This window comes from Stegodyphus dumicola, chromosome 4 (genome assembly GCF_044657685.1).
Source record: "Stegodyphus dumicola isolate Sdum_Otavi_A_Nest chromosome 4, ASM4465768v1".
Taxonomy (NCBI): Eukaryota; Metazoa; Arthropoda; class Arachnida; order Araneae; family Eresidae; genus Stegodyphus; species Stegodyphus dumicola.
In genome coordinates, this window is record NC_140771.1 from 198129345 (window position 1) to 198142854 (window position 13510).

The following is a 13510-nucleotide window of genomic DNA, read 5'->3' on the forward strand; positions in this document are numbered from 1 at the left end:
GTTACCTTCAATTTTCCAGCAGGGAAACTTTCTTTTCAATTGCTCCTGCCTCCTAATGGCTTGTCCTTGTGCTTGACGTTGTTCCACCTCTGGAGCTTGTGTCTGCCGTGCCGGATCCTGCAAAAGATCTGTGAAAATTTGCATTTTATTACAATCATAGTAGGGTTTTATTTGATCAATGTTTGCGGAGCACGTTTCACCATTTCTGGCTTTTAACACCACTACAGCGTGAGTTATTTTTTCTATGACATATGGTCCTTCAAATCGTGGAAAAAATTTGGCAGTTTTATCTTCTGGTGCTGAAGAAAGTGAATGCTTAATTTTTAACACTTCATCCCCTACTTTATAAGTTACTCCCCGTCGTTTCATGTCATAATAAAGCTTCTGTTTTCTCTGTGCTACTTCAGTATTCTTTTTTGCTTCTTTAATTAATTTTTCTATATCACCCATTTTAAATTCTGGGGCTCTTTGTTGCACGTCAAATAATTTATCTAGCGGCGTTATAATCTTTCTGCCTAAAAATAACTCAGCAGGAGTTTTGCGCCTTGTATCATGTTTTGCGGTCCTAAGGGCGAAATCAAATTCATTGACATAGTTATCCCAGCTTTTATGAAAATTTTTAACATAACTACGGATAATTTTCACTATATTTCTATTGACCCGTTCCGCTATATTTGATTGCGGCCGATACGGGACCATTTTTAAATGACGTATGCCCAGTTTTTGGCACATGTCTTCAAATACGTTACTTACAAATTGAGGACCATTATCCGATATAACTTTTAGGGGCGCCCCGTATTTTAAAATATATTTATTTAAAATAGAATCAGTAACTAATTTCGCGGAGGCTCGTTTTAAGGGAACAATTTTGGTCCACTTACTAAAATGATCAACCATAACAAGGAGATACTGTTTTGCAAAACAACTGCATCATTCCTTTCCCTAACTTCTACCATGCTAACATCTTTGTGCTGTGTTGCTTCTCAATCTAAGATGCCTATGTCTTAGTTTTAAAATCAGTATAAATAAAAATTATCATATTTAAATATGATTGAAAAAATAACCTGTCTACAAAAATGATCTGATGTAAATTATAATGGAATAAAATTATAGTTTGAAACAACTACATCTGCAAGTTTGTGGTTTCTGCATCTATCTCTCTAACTACGCACCTAAAATACTACATATATATATATAATTATTAGAAAAGGTTTTTCATATATCATCTTTAAGATATTTTTATTTATTTTTAATCAGAAATTTGATTAAAGCGAAGTTTCTAAGTTCTTTACTTATCATGATTGGGCTATCTATGCAATAGTTTTTTTGTTCCCTAAGCATATGCTATATGTGGTTCCCGTACAAAAGCCCACAAAAAAAAAGCCCACTGTGATAATTGCCCATGCGACAAATACCCACAGCGATGAAAGCGCACATTGATAAAAGCCCACGCAGATAAAAGCGCACATTGATAAAAGCCCACATAATGAAATGGGACTTATGGTTTTTTATTACTATAAAATGTATTTGTAATTTTAATTATAGTAAATGGAGTATTCGAAATTTTAATTATCTCAAAAATACATCTGTTTGTATATTTTATCACTACTTTATCTGTTTATTTTGTTAACTCTCTGATTAAGTGATTAGCTATAACATTTCGATAAGAAATCTGAAAATGCATTTTATGATTTATTTACTTACTTAACTTTGGTATGTATATGTGAAAATGAAAAATATCATTATGAAGCTCATTATGTTATTTTTAAGATAATATGGCTGAGATTAAATATAATTATGCTTCATTATTAAAACTATTAACTTTTTAATGGAAAAATACTTGAATTTTATTTTCTTCCTTTTTAGCTTTTCCTTTAACTTCTTTAACTTTTTAGTTTAGTAATATTAAAACAGTTTTATGTAATTAAGCACAATGAACACTTGACTAAGAGATATTTTATTCTTTACTTTAGACTGACCTAATCAAAGTTTAAACATATTTATGATTGAAAGCTTTCTTGAATGTAACAATTATAATTTGGCAATTTTCTAGAGATATTTTCTTTTAGATTTCTGAATAAATTAAAACTGTGAGCTGACACTCTGTCAGAAAATGAATTCCAAGTGTAGCCTCTTAATCTTTTAACTACAGAAGTTTGGAATAGTGTTTATAATTTTCATTTTATTTATTAATTTATTTGGGGGGGGAACAACTCTTAAAAGTCAACATATCTACAAATTTAATTACAGTCACCTCAAACTGCAGTAATAAATATGTAGCATTTTATTAGAGTTTGTGAAGATTACAAAGATTTATGCATATAATGAAATGCGTAACATGTTTTAGAGTCATCAGATTCAAAGTTCATCGTTTTTAGATTCTAAGTATACATATTAGTATATAAATTCATCATTCATTAATAGTATTATGTATAGTAACAGAAAATTAGTACTAATGCTTCAAATTGCAATTTTTTAATAATTTGTCTTGCATTTGCTGTGTATATTTGTTAAAGACGTATGGATATCAGTTATATGACATGAAGAATATACAGAAAGCAGCTAATCTTATATAACAGTTGATTGTGTAAGAAAAATTAGTTATATTGCTCTTAAATCCCCCTAGTGTAAATAGCCGTAATGTAATTGGCATTAGATTAAATTAATTCCATTATCCATTAGAAAATAATCGTAGTGAATTGATTGATATTTCTAAGAGGTCTATTGACGATATTTACGTTTACATATTCTTTGAGTTCACATATTCTTTGCGAATATGTCAACTCAAAGAATTCTATGTCTTGAAGAATTCTTTGTCTATTGACGATATTTCTAATTCAAAGAATTCTATGTCTTGAAGAATTCTTTGTCTATTGACGATATTTCTAATTCAAAGAATTCTTGTCTAATACTTTCTAACTCAAAGAATTCTTTGTCTATTGACGATATTTCTAAGAGGTCATCTTTTGAAAGTGACCTGTATTTTCTGAGAACATAAACAAACATTGCCAGTGAATATCACATTTCTAAGACTACCACATCTACACCCAAAATCCTTTAAAACCTTGAAAGGTCGCTTTTTTAGAGGGCTCACTATATTTTTAATAAAATATGTACATTATAGTTATACACTTGCTACATTTTGATTTTCTGTCAAAGCAGAGGAACAGTGGTTCTAATGCTTTAGGAGTATGAGAAATTTTAAAAAAATTGGCAGTATATAACAAAAAATGGAATAAGAATCAAAAACATACCTCTTGAACGTGCCTAAAATTCATTATTCTGCTCAGAATAAATTTATCTAAAGGAAATGTTTAATAAATATTAGAACTCAAAAGCTAAGTTAGGTCAAAGTAGTAAGGGTCATTTTGTCATATATCTTTTCTTAATCATAAATTAACTTTTCAAACAGCGAATGAAACGGGAAAGAGAGAATAAGTGCGGACTGCAGCTGACGAAACGACACTATTTCAAACTGGGCATGAAAAGAGAAAGAGCGGAATGGCACTAAACCAAGGGAAGGCATGCCTTTGTGGAGGACTTTTTAAAGGAAACTCGCTCGTATACATGGTACACAATTTGAAAACCACGAAAACGCCCAATGCAGTCAACCTTTCCACCAGGATTCGAACCCCAGACTGAACTGCCAGTGTTCAACATTTTTACCGTTTGTCCGCTGGTGAGCCTTGTGCCTGCATGAAAAGTTTAAGAATTCGATGACTGACACTTTCTTAATGTACAACTTTTATTTCATTTTTTATTAACTTTTATTCATTTAACTAATTATTATTATTTTTTTCGATATTTGAAATTTTTCTCAAATTTATTTTCAAAGGTACTATGTCTAGAAAATTTCTCGAATCAAAAATAAATGATTGAGTCTTAGATGAGATTCTTTTTAAATCCTTAGATAAAAATTATTCCAAGAACTAGACTAAAGAAATGCAAGAAAGGGATTAACTTCAGTTGCATGCGGAATTTCAGATACTGTTATTTTCTAGTAACTAACAAAACATATATAAAATCTCTTTTAATTTATTTCTCACCAACCTCTAATTGCTTTCCTGCCAACCTCTCCCTTCTGAGGCCGTTCTTTGGCACCCCAGGTTCGATAGGGGATAAAGCAATTAAACAAGGCTGTCCTCTCTTTAACTGCTTTTTCACTCAGCTGGGGGCAAAAATTATTCTAAAGGAAAACAAATTTTCTTATGGAGAAATTTAAAAAAATGTTCGATCAGCAGAACTTCCGATTTATAGGAAATAGTATACCTGATGTGGCTACCACTGATCCTAACACTTGTAGAGCCATGTTTAAAATGCTTAAGGACCTGGGGGCGGAACACCATTCCTACATTCTCCCCCAAGGCAAGAAACTTAAAGTCGTCGTTAAAGATCTTCTTAGAAGTACTGAAATAGACGAAATACAAGAATATCTTGAATTCTTAAATTATAAGCCTGATGACATCAAGCTAATGACCAGAAGAGGGAATGACGAAGTTTCAAAACTTCCACTATTCCTTATTACTCTACCTAAAATTGAAGAATCTAAATCCATTTATTAAGTTAAATATCTATGCGGACATAAAGTAAATATAGTCGAATATAAAGGGAGGCAAGGCCCCTTCAATGTTTTAAATGCCATGGCTTCAATCACACACAGGTTGGTTGTAAGCTTGAACTTTTGATTATGTCAAAACAAGTTTCTAATTCTGGAGCTGCCAAAGGATCACAAAGCAAAAGCATGTTTCGATGTACTGCTTCCGATAGTGAAGAAAGTGATAGAGAGGTTATTGAAAACGAAAAAATTTCGATTGACAAGTTAGTCGGTATTCTCGACACAGCAGTTACAGGACTTGAACAGTGGAACTGAACAAGAAATTATGTTTGTTTATAGAATTAAAGAAGTATTAGAAAGAGAAAGTATTAGCACAAAAGAAAAAGTATTAGCACAAAAACGAAGAAAGTATTAGCCCAAAAACAAAGCAATTTAAACAACTTACATTGAAAGAAATGTTTAATAAAGTAAACAAATAAATATTAATCTTTTTTTTTTTTTGTAAATTTTGATACCCTTTAGATCATAATTGCTTTTTATTTCATAAATTACGGTTTCATGTTTTTAATTTTATAATTTCTGCATGCCATCTTACCAGATTTAAATTGATGATCTATAATCCGGAAAAACCCTTAATCCGGAATTGTCAAAGTCCCGATGAGTCCGGATTACGGACTTTGTACTGCATTTGCATTTAAAGAATAATAACTGAGCTTTCATATATTAACTAGGTACTATTCTATATTAAGTTAATTCAAATTAAAAAATATATTTTCTTTCTACATATTTTTCTATTTAAAAAATCTCTTTTTGTTCATTGGGAAAAATCTCCTGATTTTAAAGTGTATGTGACAAGTGTATTAATGGTTAAACTTGAAAAATTTAAATGATTGTTTTCATTGAAATATTTATAAAGAATAATAAGATTTGGTATCATAATATTTACTTATAGTTCTTTTATTTTCTTATTTTCATCCTAAATTTATAATTAAAACATAAATCTTGCTCTAAAAAAGTTTTGTTTTTCTAAAAAAGAATTATAAAAAAAAACTTGAATGTATACTTCCTAATAATTATATTTTTACTTATTTTTCTGTTTTGGGAACCAGATTCAGAAGTGCATGTATGTGTGTGCACACATATGCATATACACATACGTATACATAAATACATTTCTGAATCTGGCCCCCATAACAGAAAAGTACTGTTATTTTTAGTAATTTATTTGCTATTATTTAGAATGTGTCTAATGTATTAATTTTAGAAACATTTACATCATTAGTTAATTAAAAGATGTTTCTGTTGTCATATATTACTTGATTTAGTGCAAAATAATCATGCCTATGCAGCCCAGCAGTAGTTTATTATGTATTTATTTTTCTTTCAGCATCTTTTGCATTAGAGTGAAGTTCTGTTTTCACATTTTAATCTTTCGGTCAGATATGATGTGAAGAATTATTTATATCAGAAATGCTTTAGTATCTTATACTTGTGTTATTTGTCAGTGCATTAATACCTAAAAGTCTTATAGTCAATATTTTAGGAGACTATTGCATGAAATAAAAAATGGAAATATGTTTGCTAGTTTATTTATTATGCTTTCAGTATCTTTTGCATTAGAGTGAAGTTCTGTTTTCACATTTTAATCTTTCGGTCAGATATGATGTGAAGAATTATTTATATCAGAAATGCTTTAGTATCTTATACTTGTGTTATTTGTCAGTGCATTAATACCTAAAAGTCTTATAGTCAATATTTTAGGAGACTATTGCATGAAATAAAAAATGGAAATATGTTTGCTAGTTTATTTAAAGTATGCATTTTTTTAGCTTGCTTCAAAAGATAAAGTTGACTTTGGAGAAGGAGTCCAAAAATTATGCAATTTTATAATTATTAGAAGTCTGCTTTAGTACCAAAGTGAGTAATTTTTTTTTTTAAATTCTGGATAAATGTAATGCTTTAAATTTTGTTTTAATTATTTATATGAGAGCATAATGCTTTTCATCATAATATCAAAATGTAATTTTTATTACAAATTATATAAATTACTTTGACTTTAAATTGCTTAACAGGGAACCAAAGACGAGACTTGGATTCTAAATAATCATTCAAAATAAGTTCAACTATATCTGTTGTTATGGTTGCCACTTGTATACTGTTGAAAAGTTGTTCAACTTACAAGTATTGGACACAAATTTTTCATTGAGAATTAACTTGTACAGTACAAAATCTTTAATCCGGACTCGTTGAGACTTCGGCGATTCCGGATTAGGGTTTTTTCCGGATTATAGATCATCAATTTAAATCTGGTAAGATGGCATGCAGAAATTATAAAATTAAAAATATGAAACCGTAATTTATGAAATAAAGAGCAATTATGATCTAAAGGGTATCAAAATTTACAAAAAAAAAAAAAAGCTAAATATTTATTTGTTTACTTTATTAAACATTTCTTTCAACGTGCACACATGTAAAGCATACATTACGCATAATCGAAATTAGAAAATTGCAACCAGAAAACTATTTGATGTGCATTCATGATATTTATAATGACGAGGAATTTTATTTAAATCATATCAAAGATGGGGTGTATCGAGATGAAATACTACATTTAGTAAGGAATTATAAGCCGAATAAAATAAAAACATCTGGCCTGAAGATGAGGATAGTGCTGACAGATAAACTTCCAATTCATTGCGCGCCGTGACGTCCCCCCCCCCTCCCGCAGAGCAGCGTGAAATTGATAAACAGATTTCAGAATGGTTAGAGAAACAAATCATTAAACCAAGCTGTTCTGATTATGCAAGTAATATTGTGCTAAGTAGAAAAAATGTGGTTGATTTATCCATATTTCGCAGCAATTCCACTTTTTGTTTGATGGACATCGAAACATGCTTTCGCTTTGTAGATCCTTTGGCAGCTCCAGAATCGGAAACTCTTTTTGACATAATTGAAAGTTCAAGCTTACTTTTTATAAAATTGCTCTAACAGTCTGCAAAAAATAATAAACCGGATCCAATTAGAAGATTAAGGAACAACGCAATCTGCAACATAAACTGAAATAGATAATTAGATAATTTTAACCTAGCTTATGCCGTCCATTATACATTAAACGCACAATTATGTGCAGAAAGTTTGTAGCTTTGAGATCCGAATTATAGATCATTCCGAATTATGGACGTCCGGATTTAAGACTTTGTACTGTATATTGCTTAAGAGTTGTGCAACTTACAAGTATGAATGGATGTAAATTTTTCATTGAGTACTAAATAAGAGGTTTAAAGGATTGAGAGTGAAAGCCAAAATAATTTCTCTTACATTTTGATGCATTTATTATTTGTTAAGTTAATTAAGTTTTGCTTTAATTTGAAGTAAGTGGTAGCTGTTAAGATTGATAATGTAGCTTCCATAATTGAGTTATAGACAACATTTTACGGCAAATTATTCATGGAATAGTTTATAAAAATCTTTTGTAGAACTGTGAAAATCTTCTGCAGAATTATGAAAGTCCTTTGTGATAAACTTATTACCAATTAGGTACTATTCCATTTTGAGGACTGTAAAAAAAATTGCAACGAAATTGTATGCACAAAAGTGCCCATTTAACAGTGCACCAAATCTAGCGTACATGCTGATTTTAAATCGCATAAGTTTAGATAGTTCTGTATTTCTTAAGACGTCATTGAAATACCAGTTTAATTTTTAAATCCTTTTTTGATATCCTATAGATTTAACAATTTGGGAATTGTCCATGATGAAAAGTCTGCAATAGAATTTTGGGTAAACTGGCAGAATCACCCACTGCTTGACACGGTTTTAAGAATTGCACATACTCGGTATCCAGGTACACATCGACCTATTTTCACTTAATCCCAGAATTGCACAAAAATGGCACTGCGCACACCCTTGACTTTATCTATGTACACATCGACCTATTTTCACTTAAAAAGTAAAAGAAAATTTACAAAAATCCAATTGTTTTTACCCTTCTAAAAAAGTGGCAAACAAATTAGTGGGTGATTCTGCACTTTACCCAGAATATTTTCAAAGAAAAAGCATCATTCATTATAGAAAATTATGTTTGAACAACCAACGAGATGAAATTATGCTTTAGCGATAACTCGGTAGAGAAATAGCGATGCAGGCATCTATTTAGTTATGTTTAGCAATTTTTGTATAAATTATAATAATGATCTGAAATAGTCAGTGGCGTAGCTAAGGTGGGGCAAAGGGGGACATCTGTCCCTGGGTGCAGCATCCAGGGGGCACCAAATTGATGGTATGAAATTTTAGAATGAAGTGTTTTCCATTCGTGGCACACAGAAAGGGGCGCAAAATCTTCAGTTGTCCCCGGGCGCTGAAAACCCTATCTACGCCTCTGGAAATAGTTATTTACTCTTATGCTTCCATTCAGTCATGTTTAGCCTTTTTTATATACATTATAATAATAAAAAAAGTATTGCATGAAACTAACCTTTCATCTAAATTTAAACAATAATCTTAGATAGTTATTTACTATTATACTTCCTTTCTTGCATTAGGTTTGCCTGAATTATTTTTGGCAGCACTGGCATCAACAATAGTTTGGTGATTTTTTCAGTCCTCAAAACGCAATAGTACCACCAATTATTGTATATAGCATAAAAAATACCTTCTTTAAACATCTTTGATGTAAGTTGTTACCCAAAAATTCATTACAGTGTTTTAAGATCTTGTTTGGTGTAATCTGTAATTTCATTGTATTGCAAAAAGTGAATGAACAATGCATGTACATTATAAATTGTGATAAACATGATAAAAGTTCTTTAGAAGATTATATGGCTTTAAAAAAGTACTTTCTACCAGAGGGTAATCAAAGAATTGTAAGAATTGTTTAACAGTTCAAAAATGCCTGAATATCAGTTGCAAATGGTGATTGTTTCATCTATCCCATGATCACCACCACAATCCCAGGAAACATTGTAAAAAAAAAAAAAATGTTAAATTATTCTGATAGACAGCAGGTAAAAGATTAATGATGTTTAGACTGTCTTATGACATATTTCTTTAAGTTTTATCAAATAAATTTATCAAATAAGTTTTATCAAATAAGTTTTATCAAATAAATAATCACAAAGAATGTTACTATCTATGAGATCTGTATGAATTGTTGCCACAGATATGTTTGTTGTTGCCACAGATATGTATGTTGAGGAAAATTGGAAAATGCAAACCTTTTTGTCTTTCAAGTAATGTTAGAAAATGGTTAGTAGGATTGTGTATCTCTCTGTAGAAACATTTTAAGTTTTGCTGTATGTAGAAACCCTGCATTTATTATCCAAAAATATATTCATTAAAGTACTAAAAATGAATACAAAAAGTAGTAAATTGTAGAGTATCTTTTGGTATATTGTGTCATGGCAATTGCCCTTCATTCTTCTTATTTACTAATTTAATTCCCTGTGCCTTTAATAAAAATGAAGTCAAAAAGGGAAAGGTTTAGCTCCATAAATAAAGTCCAGAAATGGTAGTGTCTGATATATCCCTGTTATATTTTGCTTTCTGCTTCCGTCTGTTTTTTAGTCTTCATTTCACAGTTTTTAATCATAAGTGATCTTTCTTTTATCAGTTTTAGTACAGCATTTGACTGCATTTGCTGCCTTCTAAGTTGGTTGTCAAAAGCCTAAAGTTTTATGATATCATGCTCTTATTGTGCTCATTGAGGTGCTGTTCTGAATCATTCTCAGCAGCATTTCTAATAGATCAAGCATTTCCCTTAAAATCATTCAGTAATGTCTTAGTGTAAGTGACCACCTACCACCTTGACTAATGCCCACCAGTGGCTGAGAACCAAAATGTCTTAACACTGGTAGTTTGACCCATGTTCAGCTCCCTGCAAACAGGCTGGCTGCATGTGAATTCTCATGGTTTTCTCCTTATGTAACATGACAGTAGTAAAACTCCTTTCCTTATTTCAATATAATGGATATTGAACCTTGTAGGAAGAACAAAGCTAAATTTTCAGAATGAACAAAATGCTTTTATTTGAATTTTAAAACAGAACCAAAAAATAAGTGCTGCAACTCTTAACTGTCAAAATTTGAAACTCTTAACTACTGCAGTTAAAACTCTTACAACTCTTAAAAAACTAAAATCTTAAACTCTCCAAACAAAAAGAATCAAAAAAAAAAAAAAAAAATCTTCCGAATCCCTTCTTGTTGCCACACCGTAAAATGCAAGTCCTTATCCTATTATTTATATTTCACGTTCTCTTTAAGTCACGATCTTTACAAGTCATGATCTTTACAAGTCACGATCTTTACAAGTCACGATCTTTACAACAGTACAAACTAGTTTCTCTTAGGAATCCTCCATAAAATAATTCCTACCCAGGCAGGAGTTGTTACATGCTTTGCCATAATCAGTGGTCTGAAACTAGTGGTCCATGAATGCATTTTAGTTATATATTTGTTGTAAATATGGTGCTAAAAGCTTGTAGACGGATATGGTTATTGAAACAATAACTCAAACGGTAAATTTTATGTTTGAGGTCTGAAATATTGATTATCATAAATTTGAGAGATAAAAAGCAAGTATAAAGAAAAACATTGTAAAAATACAGTTCATATAAATTTTAATTAAATGATGTTCAAGGTAAATTAAAATTTAAAATTATAATTGTAGTCTTGCGTGCAACACCACCACACACAATATCCATGCAATAGAGGTATTATAAGGTGCAATATATATCCGTCCTCTCTGTACTTTCAGAGCATGCATTTGGCCCACATGCAATTTGATTTTGGGACTATTGATCTATATAGTCCATTCCATCCATTTGACCTTCTTCACTGCATAAACAAGTAAACTTTGTAACCTATTGAAAGAATATGATGTGTCTTATCAACTTGAATTTTAGCCTAAACTATTACAAATAGATTAGGAGGAAAATTGGAAAATGCAAGCCTTTTTGTCTTTCAAGTAATGTTAGAAAATGGTTAGTAGGATTGTGTATCTCTCTGCAGAAACATTTTAAGTTTTGCGGTATGTAGAAACCCTGCATTTATTATCCAAAAATATATTCATTAAAGTACTAAAAATGAATACAAAAAGTAGTAAATTTTATGATACTCTGAATGAATTAGATGTTGGAAGTATTTACGATTTAGTCTTTTCTATAATGATATGGAAAATGAGCATTTTTTTTCAATAAAAGTTGTCTTGAAATGAACTGTTATTCCAGAATTCATTTATAATCTTGAAGTGAGTGTCATAAAATTGATTTATCACAGAACTGAATATTTTCCTAATGAATGCATATCTAATTAGACAATTAATCATGAAACCAATCTATCCAGAACAAAGTGAAGATACATCATCGTATAAACAATGTAGTAAAGTAGAATTTTTTTCCACTGCTGCATGCAATAATAAATTTCAGTGATGAATGAGTAAATTCAAAAGATGAAAAAATTTGCCCTAGTCCTGCTGAACTTGAATCACGACTAAATTACATAGTTCATGTGAAATTTCAGAAATAACACATTGTATAAGATTTTATGTATTGCAAATAACATTATGTTAAAGTAAAATTTAGAAATGGTAAATTCTCAGCAGGTTTAGCAATTCCTCCTATGGCAATGAAAATCAATGAGAAAATATTAAATTTTTGAATTATGTAATAATAATATATTTTATTTACATATAGCACTATAGTGCTACTAATCAATTTAAATAAGTTGATTCTACATATATTGAACTAGTATATATTTGTTTACCTGTAATAACGTTTTTTGATAATATGTGTATGTGCACATATGTATGTATACTTTTGCACTTGCTATGAGATCTGCCCAAATCTGTGAGTTTGGATGGATTTTTAAAGTGAATTTTACTTCCTATCAGCAATAAAAAATAGGAAATGAGTACGTTTATTCACGAGAGAGGGGAAAAAATCAAGTAATTAGTTTCTAAATCATCATTAATTAAGTGTAAAATACTGTAAATGAATAAAAATTTTAGCACAGTTTTCATAGCTTTTTTTAGAAATAGTTATTTAATTATTTTGCATTTTGTTGCAAAAATAATAAAACATTTATTTTTAAATAAGTTAACTGTTATTAATAAATTTATCCCCTTTAGCAGCCCTAATTTGGGTGCATCGTTGTTAATGTTTCGTAGATTTTTTCCCAGTTTCTTCTGGAAAGAACACGGCCTTGTGTAAGATGCCATCTGCTTTTAGTAAATTTATTGTTGTGAATCAAATTGTGTTACAACAAAGTGATTGTATGAAGTTTTATTTTAAAGGTTTCCATTAAAAGATGGAAGATAAGAGATCTTCATTTAATGTTTAAACATTTCAGATTTAACGACAATGACCTATTGTGGAAAACCCTTTAAGAGAATTTAATCCTAAAACTTGTGCAAAAACTATTTTAAAACATCATGTCTTGGTTTTACTTTGCAGAAGACAAACTGACATAAATGGAGAAGAAAGTAACATGTTTCAACTTCTGGTATAAATAGGGCCATATAATTAAATTTAATCATTTTATGTAATTTCTGTGATAATTTGCAAATTATAATTTTCTTTTTTCGGTTTTAAAATATTTTTTTGTTCATGCATTTAATATTCTATTTTTGTAATAAGTAAAACATTCAATCAGAATTTGATATTTATTTTTATGAGATGAAATGCAAACCAGTTGCTCAAATTTTCATAACTCACCACCACAATCCTAAGCAAAGCTATCCTAAAAATAATCCCAGAATAAGAGTAACTATTGAAACTATAACTAGGATATTTTATAAAAGAGAAACTCCTCTTATCTTGTCATGTATCCAGATATTATTTGAAATGCATACATACTCTTTTATCATGAAACATTTCTAACTTTGGATACCAGAGACGAGAGATACAGGATTATTTTTAATTTCTCCAGTTTCCTATGAACGAACATGCATTTTCCCTTACCA

At 30.1% G+C, this 13510-nt stretch overlaps 1 protein-coding gene across 3 annotated transcripts in view; it reads left to right on the forward strand.

The window, feature by feature from the left end:
- The window catches only part of MED24 (mediator complex subunit 24), a 39097-nt gene that overhangs the window by 9959 nt on the left and 15628 nt on the right, over nt 1-13510 (forward strand). For all 3 annotated transcript variants that reach the window (XM_035362791.2, XM_035362790.2, XM_035362792.2), the window contains exon 2: nt 6385-6472. The gene's annotated coding sequence lies outside the window, so the exon portion shown is untranslated. The remainder of the gene's footprint in view (nt 1-6384; nt 6473-13510) is intronic.